The sequence below is a fragment of the Gigantopelta aegis genome, chromosome 14 (assembly GCF_016097555.1).
Source record: "Gigantopelta aegis isolate Gae_Host chromosome 14, Gae_host_genome, whole genome shotgun sequence".
Lineage (NCBI taxonomy): Eukaryota > Metazoa > Mollusca > Gastropoda > Neomphalida > Peltospiridae > Gigantopelta > Gigantopelta aegis.
Window position 1 is genome coordinate 10,148,466 of NC_054712.1, and position 21,053 is coordinate 10,169,518.

At 36.7% G+C, this 21,053-nt stretch overlaps 1 protein-coding gene across 3 annotated transcripts in view; it reads right to left on the reverse strand.

Annotated features, from left to right (window-relative positions):
• Positions 1–9,955: 9,955 nt before the first annotated feature.
• Positions 9,956–21,053, reverse strand: part of LOC121388625 — a 57,780-nt gene continuing 46,682 nt past the window's right edge. For all 3 annotated transcript variants that reach the window (XM_041520046.1, XM_041520045.1, XM_041520047.1), the window contains one exon: positions 9,956–11,083. The gene's annotated coding sequence lies outside the window, so the exon portion shown is untranslated. The remainder of the gene's footprint in view (positions 11,084–21,053) is intronic.

The window sequence follows — 21,053 nt, forward strand, 5'->3', positions numbered from 1 at the left end:
CTTTTATACATCCATAAATTCCTAAAAAATGAGAAACAATTCTTATAATTACAAACAGTACAAGAAGTGTACCTTAAAACACTCAAAAATAATTTCTTTCGTTCTTACCGTCAACCATGTTCTGTAAATAAGCGTAGGAATACATATATACATACTATTGGAAATTGTCCGCTAAAAATAAAAATAAGTATTGAATCAACAAAAACAGTGTATATATCTTTATTATAACTTCTTTTTAAAAAAATGAAACTATTTCATGTGCAGATTTGTCTTGTTTTTTTTCTATCGCAAAGTGACCTTGATATTAACTTTTGTTTACGTGTAGTGACTGTTGGTGTTGTGCGGTTATTTCGATCTTGGTCTTCCGTGATGACGTATTTTTATGAGGTTTATGGAAGGATAACACTTGGTTTTTTAGTGACGTCAGCCAATCAGAATACAGTAAATCGTATAAATTCGGAAAATTTGTAATTATATTACTTTATACCAGTGGTTACCTAAAATTGTAACGATTATAGTGATGCTTTGGAGGGAGGGGTTATATATGTTAAATAACTTATTGCTGTGTGTGGATTTGGCTGCCCAGTCAAGCTTACAGACAAGAGATTACGGTTGTGCGCTGTCCATCTGCAGTCATTAAGACTAACAAAAGCAAAGAGTCTGCCACAGTACAACTGATCGCATTCAACACTTTAGATGTATTGTCAAATGATCATAGTTGACAACTCGGACCTTTGATAACTGTAAACTATATGTCTTGTTTTATGTGACACTGAACTAGAGCAATTCGGCGATTAAAGGGGCATGCTTTGGTTTCTTTTAGCAGCTTGGGGATTAACACACATGTAATTACGTTTTGTCGTTAAATATAATAATATGTTTTAAATATTCATGTAATAAGTAAAGTTTGTTTTGTTTAACGACACTACTATAGTACATTGATTAATTAATTATGGACTATTGAATGTCAAACATTTGGTAAATTTGACAGTCATCAAAAATAGTTCATATTTGTGAAAATGTAATCATGATTAGTGGGCAGTGTAATGGCAATCATAATCGATTACTTTCATTATCCTTGTAATCGTAATCGTAATCATGCATTCTTATGTAATCGTAATCGTAATCGATTACTTTTGTCATGTAATCGCCCCATATATATATATATATATATATATATATATATATATATATATATATATATATATATATATATATATATATATCATATAATATCTTACATTTTCAGTGCAATCAAAGTATGTGATATTTTTCAGATCACATACTTTAAGAATTTGATAACTTTGCAAATTAGATGTAAATTAGTCGTGGTCTCGGCACTAGGTTTATTGACATTTAAGCAAACGTACTTGGGTGACACTACATGATTGACATATGCATTCATAGTCATCAAATAAAAACATTTCAATGGCAGTTTGACACTGAAAGCTGTCCAGCGTTCAGAAAACAGGCATAACTTTATTTTGATGTAAGGACATCCAAAATTACGTCATTTGAGTTTGACGTCATTTCCATTCAAAAATACACCGCGCCACATATTCTTACGTCATTTGAATATCTAGTAATTGCGGACTGGAATTAAAGTTGCGTGTACAGTTTACAAAAATACGTTGTATTAAGCTTGAGCTTATATGATAAAGAGATTATTACCCTCGTGTATTTCGGTATCGTCAATATCATATATTAGGAATAAAAATAATGTATTATGCTCGCATAATATAATTTTTATTCCTAATATATGATATTGACGATACCGAAAAACACTCTGGTAATAACCTATATAGATATATATATATATATATATATATATATATATATATATATATATATATATATATATATATATATATTAAAGAACTAAATCAGTCTTCAATTTTACATTACAAATTATTTATTTTATAACATAAAACATGTTTTAATGAGTTTAATGCGAGATCGGTCTGGTGAGATACAAGTTTGTTTTAGTTTTTTTGTAGTAATTCTGACATGTAGTGTGTGTGTTACGTGTGTGTGTACGTGTGTGTATATATTTTTTTATTTTTTTAACGGACTACCAATAACTACAGTGGTATAAAAGAAAGATGTTTTATTTAACGATGCACTCAACACATTTCATTTACGGTTATATGGCGTCAGGCATATACCAGTTGTGGTGCACTGGCTGGAACGAGAAATAGCCCAATGGGCCCACCGACGGGGATCGATCCCACACCGACCGCGCATCGAGCGAATGCTGTACCATAGTGGTTGCGTCCCGCCCCTACAGTGGTATATTTAGGACACACAGTTATATTTTTCTTACTTTAAAGATCTCGTACTCTCGACTTATTATCTTGATTTCGACTTATGTCGAGATCCTCGTCGGTGGCTCCATTGGGCTATTTCTCGTTCCAGCCAGTGCATCACGACTGGTGTAACAAAGGCCGTGGTATGTACTATCCTGTCTGTGGGATGGTGCATATAAAAGATCCCTTGCTACTAATCGAAAAGAGTAGCCTATGAAGTGGCGACAGCGGGTTTCCTCTCTTTATATATGTGTGGTCCTTAACCATATGTCTGACCCATATAACCGTAAATAAAATGTGTTGAGTGCGTCGTTAAATAAAACATTTCCTTCCTTCCTATTATGTCAAGTAAGTGGGGTCTAGATGTCGGTAGAGTGCTAACCTGAGGTTCTTTGGTTATAGGAATTAATCTCCTCAGTGGATTATTTTGTGAATGTTTTTTTCCGTCCCAACCAGTGTCCCATGACTGGTATATCAAAGGCCCATCAAAGTGCACATAAAAGATCCCTTGCTGCTACTGGAAACATTATCTCGTGCTATTGATTTATTATGTCGAGCGCTCAACATTTTACCTCTTATCATCAAGTAGGTCTATCTTTTGCAATTCTCTTTTTTGGCTGTGCAGTACTGATGCAGAAGTTGAGAGCTCATGATAATAAGTTGAGCGCTGGAGATAATAAATCAAACTCAAGATAGTTAGTTAATGACTAAGGATAATAAGTTGAACACTCAAGATAATAAGTCAAGCACCTGAGATAGCAAATCGAGCACTCGTGATAATAAGTCAAAAGTTTAACATAATAAGTTGAGCACTCAGAATAATCAGTCAAAGGCTTGAGATAATAAGTCATGCAAGCGCTCAAGATAATAAGATGAACATTTGAAATAATGCCGAGTGCTCAAGATAATAAGTTGAGCATTTGAAATAATGCCAAGCGCTTGAGATAATCAGTAATGCGCTCAAGATAATAAGTCGAAAGCTCGAGATAATAAGTCGAGTGTGCATTCAGCATGCGCAGAAAAAAACCCCGTCGATCGATGTTACTTGTAACTTAAAAGTACTTTGATGACGTCAATTTACGAAAATATAGATATAAAAGTGCACGTTTCCGTGCGCAGATAATGTTAATGGAAAGTGGGCCTTATGTTGAGATCTCCACTTATTATATTGATGTTGAGGGCTGAACATATTATCTTGAGCTTTCAAATTCTATTGTCGAATGCTATACGTATATTTTGTCAATGCGTACGTACATTCAGTGGCATATAGTCATGATAAAAGGTCGAGAGCATGACATTATAATCAAAATCTTGAGACAATATGCTGACATTTCAAGATAATAAGTTAAGCACTTGACAAAACAAGTTCAGATTTCGAGATATAAATTGAAGTTTAGTATTTTTAAAAGTAAGAAAAAAAATGTGTGTCCTAAATATACCACCATATTAATTATTTTAATGGGTGGTGTTTTTAGATTGTATGAAATGAAACTTTGATACCTTAGTACATTTTAAATCACTGGTGTTTAACATAAGGATAGTTATTTTAACACTGTATGGCCGAACGTTGATTTATTTCTATGGCAAAGGGATTAAATAATAATCGTAACCATTTTGCATTAAGGTTATATACGCAGTCCTCGACTGTTACGGTCGTGGTTCATATAGCCGAGCTCCAATTCAATTAGATTGCCGCTTAAAGCAATAAGCGAACTTGTTGGCCCTTTTCATCATTTAAAACAATGGGGTGAAAGTGCAGTAATAAATTCTCGAGTATGTACTAGAATAAATAGAGTTTATGGCTATACTATCAGGGTTTTTTTTTCCGTCTTGAAACGAAAGTTCAAAATTAAAATTATATATCACGGCAGTGAAATTTGTTTCCGGCATACTTCGTAATTCACCCGAATCATTTCGTATATCCTCGGCATAATTCCAAATTCTTTTGAAATCACTAGCATGATTCTGCAAGTAAGGTTTTGATTGGTCGAATGAAAGGTCAACTGGACATGAGCTCCAACGGGCTGCTGTTAGATCCACATGTAATAGTGGAGCTAATTTTAATTAAATTGGGGCATGCTGTAACCCCACCGTGGTGCAGGGGTGTAACATTCTCTTTGAGAATGGCCAATACAGCACTGTTTTTATTTAAATCTTGAATTTTTATATTGATGTTGATCATCACTTTATTTGTTTGCATTACCATAGTTTGACACCCAATAGCCGATGTATTTTTCGTGCTGGGGTGTCGTTAAACATTAATTCATTCGAGACGTAGCCCATTGGTAAAGCGCTTGCCTGCTGCGCGGTCGGTCTAGGATCGATTCCCGTCGGTGGGCCCATTGGTCTATTTCTCGTTCCAGCCTGTACACTACGACTGGTATATCAAAAGCCATGACATGTGCTATCCTGTCTATGGGATGGTGCATATAAAAGATCCCTTGCTACTAATGGAAAAATGTTGCGAATTTCCTCTCTAAGACTATGTCAAAATTACCAAATGTTTGACATCCAATAGCCGATGATTAATAAATGTGCTCTAGTGGTGTCGTTAAACAAAACAAACTCCATGTCGCTCACATTTAATATTAAATAGCACACCCATTTAACATTGATGAATACGTGTTAGAATTAACAAATGTTTAACATCCAACAGCCGATGATTAATTAACCAATGTGCTCTAATGGTGTCATTAAACAAAACAAACTTTACTTAAAATTTGCCTTAACTTTACAAATGTAATGTATCCCATTATGCTTTATGCTGTAGGCCTTTATGCTGTAGGCCTATATTCTTGCCCAACATGCTACCAAGGCATATTATTACTAGCAGAATACATATTATATGATTTACTGTACTAGCCATATGCCTTGGAAGCATGTAGGCCCTAGTCAAATTTTCCGACATTGAAGATGTTAATGCTGTCTGCATGTCTAAAACATGTAGGCCACAGCCTATCATTAGCGAAATGAATAGATCGGCACAAATAAAAAAATCTGCACTAGTGGTGTAGTTTAACAACACAAACTGTCCATCTTGCGATGAGAAAGAGGTTGTAGCTCCGAGGTAGACAACTCTACTGAAATGAGGTTCATCGCCTCCCCAACACGTCAGAACTTTATCCCACCCTCCTTTTCCATACCAAATACGCTGGGTGTGTAGTCCTACATATGGAAAAAGCATACTAAAATATTTTGTTTGTTTTTCGATAGAATTAGCCTGTGCTTGTCTACCAATACCAGTTTTGCACCCCAACCCCCCCCCCCCCCCCAAAAAAAGTTCCCGTATTATATGCATAGTTGTGTTCACAAGGGGGACTATTCTTCTTGTCCACAAACACACCCAACTCTTTAATACATTTTTTAATTTAAATTTAATTTTTAATGTAAATAATCGTATTCATATACCTACCTTTGTTTGACACTCAGCAGTTGATGTGTATTTTTGTGCCGTGGTGTCGTTAAGCATTCATTCAATCTCCTCGTTGAAGCCACAATAGGAAAGTCAAAGATCTGCTTGTTAATGTCTCACATGCAGTTGTATATTAGGCCTACCTCTGGGCCGTAGCTAGCGGGGACACAATAACAGCGTTCTTTTTGTCTAATAGAGATGATTCTATATTCTGCATTCAGTGTCAAATTATTTTTTGATTTACCCCCGTCCATTATTTTAATCCCCCGTCTACATGCACCTATTTACCCCTGGGGCAAAAGTATCCTTTGGTCATGTAAAGACATTTACCCCTGGGCTAATACTAACCCCTTGGTGGCAATTTGCCCCATGTCTTGAGGTTAAGTAAATCTCATTATCCCCATAGTCAAAAACTGGTGACAGGACAAGTGCTCATTGAACAAATACTTATCGAAGAGTAAACAAGTAAAGGATTCTGTATATGCTCATTATTTGGCTGGATGTAGTGACCTCTCAACGATATATATCGGATCATCTAGATGTAAAGGACCTTCTGGGCTACTTCGGGCGGACGTTGCCCAATGGTGAAGCGCTTGCCTGATGCGCGGTCTGTGTGGGATCAATCCCAGTCATTGGCCCAATGTGCCATATCTCGTTCCAGCCAGTGGACCACAACTGGCATATCAAAGGCTATGGTATGTGCTATCCCATCTGTGGGATGGTACATATAAAATATGTTGCTGCATTAGGAATAATGTAGCAGGTTTCCTCGGACTACGTGTCAGAATGACCAAATGTTGGACATCCAATAGCCGATATTTATTAATCACTTGAATGTGCTCTAGCGGTGTCATTAAACAAAAAGCAAATTTTAACCTTCGCGTGCTCTATTAGTCTTTAGACCGGGTTGCTTGTACTCCCTTGTGCTGGTCGGTATGAGTGTACGAGGCCCACCTGTTCCAACTTGTGAAGTAGCAAATAGAATTTGGGATTAACAAAGTTATTCCTTTTATTTCAATACCACAGAATAAACGTTTAATGCAAGTGGCAAAACAACTCAGTCAATAACTTATAATAATAAAAACATTTTAATATGACAATGAATGGTTTATTCAAAAGGTTTGTTATTGTAGTGAATAAATCATAAAGCTTCCGAACAAGTAAAATATCTGCCATTATAGTTCTCAGGTCAAAGACACGTTTAAAACATGTGTGTTAGACTCTTTAACTACGTGCATTTCAATAATGAAATTGAGGATCAACTGCTAATCCATCCATACAAAAAGACGTAAAAAGAAATATTACAGATGTAAACGATACACGACAGTACAATTTGTAACAAAAAATGTTGAAGAAATATTTCCGAATGTGAAGTTTTGAATAATTATGCCGAAGAGTCACATGGGATGTTTAAATGTTAAAGTTGATTACCGTGTTTATTTCTATTCTTACATGCAAAAGAGCACCCTTGTAGATCATGTTCCACTCCAGCATACGTTGAACATCACTTTAAAGACGTCCGATTTGGCTGCACCACGACGATGACCCAGTCACCACAGCCATTGAAAACTGGCACGACCGAAATTGATTGCTCTGTGACATATAAGTAAACTTGAAACAGACTGTTCTGTGACTGTGACCACACATTAACTGTAAGGGGAAGTGCCGTAAATATATTTTCCTTGGAAAAGACGTTTAAAATGCATTAATTTTAAACCCAGTTTTTTGTGAGTTTTAACATATTTATCTCACTTTCACTCGATAGCTACGTTTTTAAACAACTCGTTAAATACGTGGTATCTAACGGTAACTCATATACATGTAGTATTCTCAGTTTCTTGCACCAGTGTGAGATATCACCCGTCGTAGATCGTTTTCGTCGTCCAGATACATTAGGACACCATGACACATCTGTGACGTCACTTGTTCTGCCCCACATTTTCAAACTATGTCCTGACTATCACTTTATTTTTCATATTTGTTTGTTTTAAAGTACAGATTCATGAAACAATATATTCATACACCATGACACATTTACTTTCTACAACAAAATAATTATTCTTTTTACAGTTTAAATTTGCTAGGTTTTTGGGCCGGGATTGTTTCGGAGTTACGTAAGAAAGAGAAAACACTCGTGCCAGATGGGAGATGATTTGCATTAGCCTACAACTCGTGGTTTCCAGCCGTATCTAACGAGCGAGCAAGACAAATCGTCTCCAACGGACACTCTTGTATTGTTCTTAATAAAAATATATGTAGTGGCCATCAGCAGGTCAACCAAATATGAATTTGTGTCGCAGTAAAGGTACACAGGCGCGTCATCAAACGTATCACTGACAGCAAAATGCCAGTTTCCACCTTTCAACCGAACCGTAAGCTAATTTATAGTCGGTTTGCGTGAAAGTGGAACCGATGAATTGCCGTAACTCTATAATGAATATTGTTAAAACTGATATTAAAACATATTACTGACTTTTAAACCCATACTAACTCAAAAAAAAAATTTTTATTTTTTTTACTAAACATGTCTGTAAATAAAGCGTTTGAACAAATTGTCATCAAACTATATATATTAATCTCATTTTAATACAGGGGTGAAGACAAAATACTAGCCTTAGCTGCATTGCTATCGAATCGATAATGTAGTACACACCGAGACTACTAAACGTAGGACCGTGGGTGCTTTATGTGGGCTGTTCCAACAGTTGTCTTCATAGCTGCATTGCAAAATGAGGTTTAGCCTATGCAATTTGATGATAATTTGTAAAGAAACTTTTTTATTTACACAGATTTTTTTCTTCAAATTTTTTGGTATGGGTTTAAAACTAAATATGTTTTTATATCAATTTTAACTTTATTAATCATAGAGTTATATACTAATTCATTGGCTCCCTTTGAACACAAACGGACTATAGCAGTGTTAGCATCAGACGATACTTGGACCAGGTTGAATTACATTATATCCGTTACTTTCCTCATCTTTCATAACGCTATTGTGTTTTGCGGTTCTTGATGGTTATACATATAACATCAAGTATGCGCAGGCAAACATTTTCTAAACTGGTCTGTGTACTATGCATTAAAACATGTCATTTGTTGTTGGTCACCTATGTACATTAAATTACAATTCACTGTAAGCCACATGGGCGTACATAGGATTTTGAAAAGGGGGGTTCCAAAATAGATTGCAGAGATATTGGGCATATATTTCTATATTGAGTAAATATAATAATGTCAGATATATTAAATTATAAAAAAAGCGATTTCGGGAGGGGGGGGGGGGGGGGGTCCGTCGAACCCATGAGCCATCACCTTTAACCTGGAACACGTTTTGACAACAGCACACTACTGGCGTATATACATGCTCGAGTTCCTTAACACGACAAAATGATTCATGGAAACAAAGTATATTATATGAAATAACATTATTTTCTACAACATTCAGATATATTAAACTTGCATTTATTTAAGCATGACAGTGCTAACTGGAATCATGCTCCAGGTCTCCGCCAGTAGATTTAACAAGGTTGATGCCGACAAATTTTGGATTTAAAACAAAATAATACTCCAGGACCCATATTCACAAAATATCGTAAGCCTAGTTTTACACGTAAACGTAAATCTACGACTGCAGAGCTATTCACGAAACAACGAAAACGCAAGTTACGTGTAAAGTTGGACGTAAATATAAGAGTGCCTCAGGTTGCAACTAACGCTGCACGTAAGTTGTGTACATACAATAAATCAAGCACGATCACCGTTATTTACTATTATTTACGGAAACTAGCAGTATTTCCAATAAATGAAGCAATTTGCGATGGCGAACGCCCACGGATTGAACATATTTTTGTTCGTGATCGAACGGATGTTTTCGACTCGGCCAATTTCTCCTGAGTTATCTTTTCCTTTTTAAGAAATGTCCTCAAGTTCGTACCAAAACGCGGATCCCTACCAATACCAAAATGCCATGGTTCACTGTTCGCAATGTTATTGTTAGCAGACGACAAACAAAATTGAGTTTTGCGCATTTGTTATTTACCCGGTAGCCATCGTTTCTAATGCGTTTTTATTAATTACTCCAGTGAGAATATTAAATCGTAGATTTACGTCCAACTAAGTTACGTTTACATTTACGACCATCTTTGAGAATAAGGTGCTTCTTGCACGTAAACGTAAATCTACGGCACACGTAAGTGCTAGTCGTAGACGTAAATTTACACTTTTTTGTGAATATGGGTCCAGGAAGGTAAATTTTTATATTTTTCAGTGGAAATATGCAATTCAAGCACTTTTCGAAATTAGTTTTAATTTCTAAGACTGGTGCTTTTTCGTGCTATATCGTTATTACGTCGTCATTTATAAAGATCACTTTTGAATGCATGAGTACCACGTCCAGTCAGTCTTCTTGTGGACAATAAAGATGTTAATGTGTTTGTCGTTCAGGACTCGTGCTTACAATACTTTTAGAATTTTGACTCAAATCTTTCTTGACATCAAATGAATACAATTTGTACAGCGTTGCCTCTACTTCAGGTATCAAGACTATATCGAGTCTAGACTCTCTAAGCATTTCACAAGCACGGGGTAAGATTTAAAGATAAACCTAATTGGTCCAAAACCACAAACACGACTAGTGTTAACTTAATTAACACAATGAAAAAGACAATTAGAATCACTGACAACACAGCTTACGTTAAATACTGTTGTAAATTATAAAAAATCATCAACCGCCATCTAAACTTGACCCGTGCTCCTTACTTAATAGTTCCGATATTTTGAAGACACAGACCTACATATAGCTGTCGATAGTCAAATAATCGTTAACAAATTCTGTTTAATTTGTTTAATGTTTTTTTTTCAACGGAAATTGGAAGGAAATGTGCGAGTTCTTAAACAAAATAAATGTTAAATACAATAAGATGTCAGTGAATGGTCGACTCATATACTGATTCGCAATTACTAACATACTAATAAACAAAAACATGACCGATACTCGAGGGTGATTAAATAATTCACAACATAATGACTTAAAGCAGCCGACTATGACTGCTTTTGCCGAATACTATCCTCTTTGTCTAGTTCTTCCATGTGAATCCAACAAGAATCTGTGCTTCTGGAAACTGCAGGTCGTCTTCCTTTTCACTCCGATAACCAAACGATTCCGATTTCTGCATTCGGTGCTGTATGTTTCCTCTATGCCCAGGAAACGAAATTAAAAGAAACTATTTAAAACGTGTAGACGAACTGTGGTCGTTAATGTTTATCAATCTGGATCACCAGTCCGCGGAATCTTGTTCTATGTACAGATGGTTTGGGCAAAAACCCAGTCTCGGCGTTTAGGAAATAAACCTCTCATCTATAAAATCTGCAAATGAGAAGGGGTAGAAGTAGATGTTTAAATGACGTGCCCTTTGGCACATCCAGGATCAGAAACTAAATATGAAAACAAAAACGAATCCCATAAATCAAGGTTTCAATAATTATTGCCAATTAAATCACAAATATTCAAAAGCTGGTGAAAATGTATATTCTATATATTGCAGTTATGAGATGGTAAGATATGGCAGGATTAAGAGGGTCCCGTATTGTAGACATTTTACTTTATATTCGCATTATAACTGAAAAACAAACGTAGTTTTGATTGCTTTATCCAACTTGGACGTTAAGCCTTGTTCGACAGACCTCGTCGCGAAAACAATTTGAGGACAGTGACTAATTGTTCCCCTAATTTATGGGGAGCTATTTAAGATATTACCACATTGATACCATATACCGTATTTCCTCTAATAAGCGCCCGGCCAATTATTCATTTCAAAATTGTCGTGGACCCGGCCGTTACTTTTTCAAACACATTTTAGAAATTAAAGCTAAAAACTACAAACTTATAAATATATTTAGTTTTAAACTTTAATTTTGAACTGTAACAAAGCTTCAAACTTTAACAAAGAAGAAAGAAAGAAATGTTTTATTTAATGACGCACTCAACACATTTTTGTTTTTACTGTTATATGGCGTCAGACATATGGTTAAGGACCACACAGATTTTGAGAGGAAACCCGCTGTCGCCACTACATGGGCTACTCTTCCGATTAGCAGCAAGGGATCTTTTATTTGCGCTTCCCACAGGCAGGATAGCACAAACCATGGCCTTTGTTGAACCAGTTATGGATCACTGGTCGGTGCAAGTGGTTTACACCTACCCATTGAGCCTTGCGGAGCACTCACTCAGGGTTTGGAGTTGGTATCTGCATTAAAAATCCCATGCCTCGACTGGGATCCGAACCCAGTACCTACCAGCCTGTAGACTGACGGCCTGCCACGACGCCACCGAGGCCGGTCAAACTTTAACAAAACAACGAACAAACTAATATTATTTGTCCACGTAAAGTTCCTAAATTATGCCAGGGAGTAATCAGTTTTTGGCTGTCTTACCCGGCGTTTATTGGAGTCCCGGCGATTATGTTGTTGCAAAGTGTTAGGGCGTACAGACCTGGACCCATATTCACAAAATATCGTAAGCCTAGTTTTACACGTAAACGTAAATCTACGACTAAAGAGCTATTCACGAAACAACGAAAACGTAAGTTACGTGTAAAGTTGGACGTAAATATAGGAGTGCCTCAGGTTGCAACTAACGCTGCACGTAAGTTGTGTACATATAATAAATCAAGTACGATCGCCGTTATTTACTATTATTTACGGAAACTAGCAGTATTTCCAATAAATGAAGCAGTTTGCGATGGCTTACACCCACGGATTGAACATATTTTTGTTCGTGATCGAACGGATGTTTTCGACTCGGCCAATTTCTCCTGAGTTATCTTTTCCTTTTTAAGAAATGTCCTCAAGTTCGTACCAAAACGCGGATCCCCACCAATACCAAAATGCCATGGTTCACTGTTCGCAATGTTATTGTTAGCAGACGACAAAAAAATTGCGTTTTGCGCATTTGTTATTTACCCGGTAGCCATCGTTTCTAATGTGTTTTTATTAATTACTCCAGTGAGAGTGTTAAATCGTAGATTTACGTCCAACTAAGTTACGTTTACATTTACGACCAGCTTTCAGAATAAGGTGCTTCTTGCACGTAAACGTAAATCTACGGCAGACGTAAGTGCTAGTCGTAGACGTAAATTTACACTTTTTTGTGAATATGGGTCCTGAACCCATATTCACAAAACATCTACGACTGAAGAGCTATTCACGAAACAACGAAAACGTAAGTTACGTGTAAAGTTGGACGTAAATATAAGAGTGCCTCAGGTTGCAACTAACGCTGCACGTAAGTTGTGTACCTATAATAAATCAAGCATAATCGCCGTTATTTACTATTATTTACGGAAACTGGCAGCATTTCCAATAAATGAAGCAGTTTGCGATGGCGAACGCCAACGGATTTAACATTTTTTGTTGGTGATCGAACGGATGTTTTCAACTCGGCCAATTTCTCCTGAGTTATCTTTTCCTTTTTAAGAAATGTCCTCAAGTTCGTACCAAAACGCGGATCCTCACCAATACCAAAATGTCATGGTTCGCCGTTCGCGATGTTATTGTTAGCAGACGACAAACGAAATTGAGTTTTGCGCATTTATTTACCCGGTAGCCATCGTTTGTAATGGGTTTTTTTTTAATTTCTCCGGTGAGTGTTAAATCGTAGATTTACGTCCAACTAAGTTACGTTTACATTTACGACAGTCTTTGAGAATAAGGTGCTTCTTGCACGTAAACGTAAATCTACGGCAGACGTAAGTGCTAGTCGTAGACGTAAATTTACACCTTTTTGTGAATATGGGTCCTTGACCCATATTCACAAAATATCGTAAGCCTAGTTTTACACGTAAACGTAAATCTACGACTGAAGAGCTATTCACGAAACAACGAAAACGTAAGTTACGTGTAAAGTTGACGTAAATATAAGAGTGCCTCAGGTTGGAACTAACGCTGCACGTAAGTTGTGTACATATAATAAATCAAGCACGATCACCGTTATTTACTATTATTTACGGAAACTAGCAGCATTTCCAATAAATGAAGCAGTTTGCTATGGCGAACGCCCACGGATTGAACATATTTTTGTTCGTGATCGAACGGATGTTTTCGACTTGGCCAATTTCTCCTGAGTTATCTTTTCCTTTTCAAGAAATGTCCTCAAGTTCGTACCAAAACGCGGATCGCCACCAATACCAAAATGCCATGGTTCACTGTTCGCAATGTTATTGTTAGCAGACGACAAACAAAATTGCGTTTTGCGCATTTGTTATTTACCCTGTAGCCATCGTTTCTAATGTGTTTTTATTAATTACTCCAGTGAGAATGTTAAATCGTAGATTTACGTCCAACTAAGTTACGTTTATATTTACGACCATCTTTGAGAATAAGGTGCTTCTTGCACGTAAACGTAAATCTACGGCACACGTAAATGCTAGTCGTAGACGTAGATTTACACTTTTTTGTGAATATGGGTCCTGGCGCTTATTAGTGGAAATACGTTAAATCAGGCACGTGTGCGGGAGGGATATCGAGTTCCGGAAGTCGACTCACCTCCCACCCCCATCCTGCTCCAAACGAATTTCCATACCCCTCCCCAATATTTTCCGAGGTAGCATGACTCGACCGCCCTAAGTACTAGGTACATCGTTGTAGTACGGATATATTGAAGAATAATGCTTGTAGCAGTTTCCATTTCAAAATATGTGGCAAGTTTAAGAATGAAAAATCAGTGTGTTTAAACTCGCAGACAAACACGTTTTTACGAGTTTATCAGTCATACACAGAGCCCGTTAATTCTGAAACCATTGCATTATGTATTTTATGTACACATTTGCAGTCTTCACCACGAAAGGCGAGTGAACGCTCACGCTCCCCTCCACACTGGCCTGTAAAGTTTTAGGAGAGTGACAAATTGATCGCCTTGCAATACATTTTTTTAATGTTTTATTTGAAAGTTCATATGATTGCGCACCTAGAACAATTTTAGGAGTGATCTTCTGCTCGCCTTAATTTTCCTCATTGCGAAGACTGCATTTGTACATGACTATGTACTCTTGAACTAATGGAAAGATCTGTTGTATTCCAAATCTCACCAACTTCTCACACACACACACACACACACACACACACACACACACACACACACACACACACACACACACACAGAGAGAGAGAGAGAGAGAGAGAGAGAGAGAGAGAGAGAGAGAGAGAGAGAAAGACGCGCGCACGCACGCACGCACACTGACTGACTGACCCTGGTCTGTTTAAGTAAAGCTTTGAATATTCCAGGTTGAAAGGTTGAAAACAAATCTTGTGGTGGAAAATTTTATGGACAGAAATTACAGAAACTAGAAATCAATGTGGGATGAAACAAGCACTTGTAATTTAGTACACCAAAATTTTACATGTAGCTCTGAACGGTGAATTGTGTGACTAAACATTGCTACTTTCATCCATCTATACAATATGTTTTAAAAGGAAAAGGAAGAGAGTTTTTTTTTACCACTACAGGTATGACGGAGCAGAACTTTTAGCAGTTTTGTAGAAGTATGGCTAGGCATTGTACTGAACAAAAGACTGTTTTGTTTAACGACACCACTAGAGCACATCGACTGGCTATAAAACATTTTGTAATTTTGACACACAGTCGTCATATTTTAAAATTACGTATTAATATTATCTTCCGCCTGAGGTGCTTGCGTCGCAGGATCAAACCATCTCGATGGATCCATTCAGCCGGTTTGTTTTTCCACAACTGGTCAATGGCCGTGGTATATGTTTTTCTGTCTGTGGATAAGTGTATATAAAGGATCTCTTGCTACTAATGGGAAAATGTAGCGGGTTTCCTCTGACTACGAGTCATAAGCACGTTTGACATCCAACAGCCGATGATTAATAAATCAATTTGCTCTAGATGTGTCTTTAAACAAAACAAACTTTAACTTTAAAAACCAAAACAATCTTTAACATTGTTTTTATCATTTTCTGCTGGCCCCAGTAAGGATATTATAAGATAACATGGCTCAAGCCAAAAATGTTACACGGTAAACACTAATTTTGGTAAAAGAAAGAGTATAAAATTTAATGAAAAGATGTCATTACTTCAAGATACATCGACAGACAGCAAACAAGTTACAACCATACTAATGTAATTGGCTGTGTACTAATGCCGTAGGTTTAAAAAATAACAGCCGTTAATTACTGTACATGCTTATGGATTAACCAAACGATTAAATGTCACTGCCATGGGTAAAGGTCAACGAGCAGTAGAACAAAGCGACTCTGAAAATGCCAGTCTAACCGGGCAAACAAACAAGTGAAAATGGCAAAATGAAAACAAAACCAGAAAAGAAAAACTAATATAAGCAGAGGGCCACGCCATTCCCGAATTCTCATAGCCAGTCTATGCATGCAGTTGAAATGTATGAAAATAAATTTCACCCAAGCCACCATTCTCAAATATATATTTTTTTCCAGCAAAATTTCTGGTTAGTTAAGACAATAGAGCTCGGAATGCTGAAAATATATCCGCTTAAACACAATTTGTACTTTTACGGTAGGTAGCATGATATAGGGACGGACAGCCCTTTACTTCGTCTACTTACACATCACTTGGTACTAATCAAGAGAGTAGCTTATTAGACTAAAGCGTTTCTTACCTAGTTTTACACCATGTGTAACAAAATTGCGATATCACTACTCATTAACAGAAATGCAGTTTAAAATAAAGCTCCCTATCAAATTACTGCTCCGTCTGAAACATCACAGGTGGAAAGTGTTCAGGGTTTTCTGCCGGAGGATACGAAGGGTAAAACAGTGTACCCTAAAATTTTGGAAATTAATGGATATAGTTTTAGAATTTTTAAAAGTACACTGCAATGTCCAATTTCAAATGATTTCAAACCCACCACCACCTACACGGAGGCACTTATCAGTTTTGTTTCTATTGCGTACTTTTAAATTATTTTCTGGCAGAAAGCCTGGTGGTGTTTTGTGTTGAATGTTTCAGATGGAATCTTCTTCATCCATACACATCCAGTGCCAAGCTTCTTGAGACAACTCTCAGAAGAGGCTTCGAAGTTTTCAGCTTTATATTACTGCTCCTCGTGTCCTCGCGCAAATAATCACCCCAATCGTGCTCCTAGTCTGGATTAACAAACTCATCTATCCAGCAACATCCACTTTACAGTTCAATAGGATGACAGAGCATGGGAAAATTTCTTTTTCCATAAAACGACAAACAAAAATTGATGGTTTATTAAAAGGTTTTTGATTAAACATTTTGACTCACTTTAGTGACAGTACAATGTTTCTGGTATTTTGCTTCGAGCTGTACATTGATTTGTCAAGGTATTATTTCAAACTTGATTCATGTATCCACAACCACTCTCCGTAGAATCAATCTGATTAAAATTAGCTCTACTGGTCTACCAGTAGATCTGACAGCATTGCGTGGACTTCCATGTCCAGGCGACATTTCGTCTATAAATAATTTAAATATCGACCAATTACATTTCGCCTAGTATAGCGTTATTCGGGAGCATACAAATTCTAAAAATATCGGGCGAGACTTTATGCAATAGGCGAACTTGTTGGTCTATTTCCGCAGTAAAAAACAGGTGGAAAAGTGCAGTAATAAACTCTGGATTGAATACTAGTATAAACAGATTTTATGGCTATACCATCACAGTTTTTTTTTTCCCCGTCTTGAAATGAATTTTATATAAAATTTTAAACTGAAATTAGTTTCCGGCATACTTCGTAATTCACCCGAATCATTTCGTATACCCTCGGCATAATCACGAATGTTTTCAAATTCTTTTCAAATCACTGGCATGATTTTGCAAGTAAGGTTTTGATTGGTCGAATGAGAGGTCAACTGAGCATGAGCTCCAACGGGGTGCTGTTAGATCCACAGGTAATAGTAATTAACCAGTGGACCTAATAACGCCAAATATAATAAGGAATTCTTTAATTAATTAATAGAACAAAAAAAATAGTGTAATTTTATAGTAATTTAATGAATAGTGAAATATAATTATTGTTATTTATAAGTATGTATTGATCATATAAATATTTTAATTCAATGTTACTTAATTATCTTATTGATTAATTAAGTAATTGAATGATTAATTATATTATTTATTATTATCCACCACTGTTTGTACATATTGTATATAGATGTATTTATATTTATGTTATTATTAATGCTGATAAGATGTAAATCTTAAGGCAATAAAGAACTTGGAACTTAAACTTGAATTTTAATTAGATTGCCGTAGAATGTGGATAAAAGCACAGTGGACCAACACCGTGAACGAGCGAAAAAAAATTCTATATTATAGCTACGTGGGAGGGGGCGGCAGGCGCAGATTTAAAATTTGCCAAGGCTGATTTTGTCTTGTAACCAAATTCATTTTACAATGATGAAACGCCCGCATTTAAGAAAAGCATACTTTTAAAATCTGGTATTCATCGACTACAACACGGGACCGTCATGAAGAATGGCTTCAACATCGACCATTACCAAAAAGTTATATTAAATATTTATAGACCTTCCCAACTTCTTGAATATTGTAAATTGCGTTTTGAAAAAATCAATCTCGCTCGCTCACACACACACACACACACACACACACACACACACTTATTTGTGTACAATTTAAAGTTTATTTTGTTTAATGACACCATTAGAACACATTGATTTATTAATCACCTGCTATTGGATGCTACATTGGTAATTCTGACGTCGTCTTTGAGAAGTCATCCGATATATATATATTATTGAAAGCAAAGGATCGTTTCTAAACATCACACATACATGTTAGCACATCCCACGGCCTTTAATATACCAGCCGCAATGCACGGGCTGCAACGAAAAATAGCCAATGGGCCAACCGACGGGGATTGATCCTAGACCGATTACTTACTACAGGGTTACGCACTGCTCCAATCGGTTGAGAAATTCATAAAATTATAGTGTATACCATTGTAAGAAAACTACGTTCAATGCTGGTAAGGATAGTCTGGGATCGATACCCGTTGTTGGACACATTGCTACTAATGAAGTGCCGATGATTAATAATGAGTTCTAGTGCCATTAAACAACTAAAACTGTGCTTGGTGGAATTTATTACTATTATTATTAAAAAAAATTTTTTTAACCAGTACCTTACTTGGTTTGTAATTAAATAGACCGTCTCGAGTTTATTGTTATGGTTATAATTGTTGCGACTACATTTTCATCTTTAAATATTTGTGTCCGTCTATACAGTGTTATCTAATCATCTTATGTTGTACTCTAATCGGCCGCGAGCGATTATTTTAGAAAGCATCAATTTGATTTCAATTGCCTTATCCTAACTGGACGCGTGCGGTTAGGAAATGTTTTATTTAACGACGCACTCAACACACTTTATTTACAGTTATATGGCGTCAGACATATGGTTAAGGAGCACACAGATACGGAGAGAGGAAACCCCTATCGCCACTTCATGGGCTACTTTTTTCGATTAGCAGCAAGGGATCTTTTATATGTACCATCCCACAGACAGAATAGTACATGCCACGGCCTTTCTTACACCAGTTGTGGAGCATTGGTTGGAACGAGAAATAGCCGAATGGGTCGACCGATGGGGATCGACCCTAGACCGACCGCGCATCAAGCGAACGCTTTACCACTAGGCTATGTCCCGCCCCACGTGCGGTTAGGATACGGCGATTCAAATCAATGATTTCTAAAATAAGCGCTCGTGGCCGGTTAGTTTACAGCTTTAGACGATATTTTAATGAGGTAGGAGAGAGGGGATAGACGTAACGCAGTGGCAAAGCGCTAGTCTAATAAGCATTGGATATTTCTCGTTCCAGACTGCTCCATAACGTGTATAGCAAAGGCCGTGGTATGTACTATCCTGTATATAGGATGGTGCATATAAAATAGCCCTTTCTATTAAATCGAAGTGAGTAGCCAATGGAATAGCGGTAGGAGCTTTCCTCTAATTAGCTGTGGTTCTTAACCATATGTTCGACGCCATATAACCGTAATAAAAATTCGTCAATTGCGTCGTTAACTAAAGTACTAATCAAAATTAAACCCAGGTGATTTTCCAGTCTTGTATATTAGTTATGAAAATCCCTGGAATAAAAACCAAAAAAATGTGTCAGTATTATCATGACCTGTTATGGTATTCAAACAACCGGTAGAAAAAATGACAATAAATGACCTGTTATAGATAGAAATATGAGACGTATTTACGTATTAACAATTTTACTACAAAACGTATGTAATTTGGAACAGACTATAACACCCAGATTGATATTGATTAAAGCGGACAAGTGTAATCACAAGTACTAAGCTAAGCAGAGGGTGGCATCAGGTGTGTTCAATATAAAAACTGGGTGTCAAATTGCATACGTTTTGCAGTAAAATTGTAAATACATCTCATATTTCTATCTGTAACAGGTCATTTATTGTCATTTTTGGTATCGGTTGTTTGAATACCATAACAGGTCATGATAATACTGACACATTTTTATGGTTTTTATTTCAGGTATTTTTATAACCAATATGTAAGACTGGAAAATCACCTGGGTATAATTTTGATTAGTACTTTAGCGTCTTTCTAGCTTTATTTCGTTTGTTTGCAATATCTACAACTTGTTTATTACATACCCATTTAATCTCACTGTAGTATTAAAGATCATTCCGACAAGCAACAATAAAAATAATACTGAAGAAGTGTGTCATATAAATCTCGAAATATGTCATGCCCCTAGCCAAGATGCTCAGCGTTCTGACAACTAACGTTTCAGACGAAGTTGTGGTATTCAATAATATATTGCAGGATGTTATATTGCGGGTCGGGGAGACGAACCCAGACAAATTATTTTAGAAAATTTAAAACGGTAAAAAACAGTTTTATTGGGGGAATGGGGGGGGGGGGGGGAGAGTGAGGAACATGGACCCCGTGCCCACCACTCACTAGGATTATACGGGAGGGGGGGGGGGGGCGGACGCAATCCACACTATGTATGTAAATGTATGCATCATTTTTATAAAAATTAATACAGTAAAAACGTTTTGATTTGGGGGTGGGGGATATGGAAATGCAATGCAATGTTAACATACAAATGATATACAATACGCCACCAGTCACTCTACATACTTTCTTAATCTTATATTCATCCATCCATCCGCCCGCCCACCACCAATGAAGCGTCGTCTTGGATATGTAAAACAATCAAGATGTTGGAATGATCCAGCAGCTCACACCAACACGGCCTTGTGGGAAGCACGTCACACGGATCATCCATGTCATGTTTACAGTTCTGTATTCTTTGTTAGT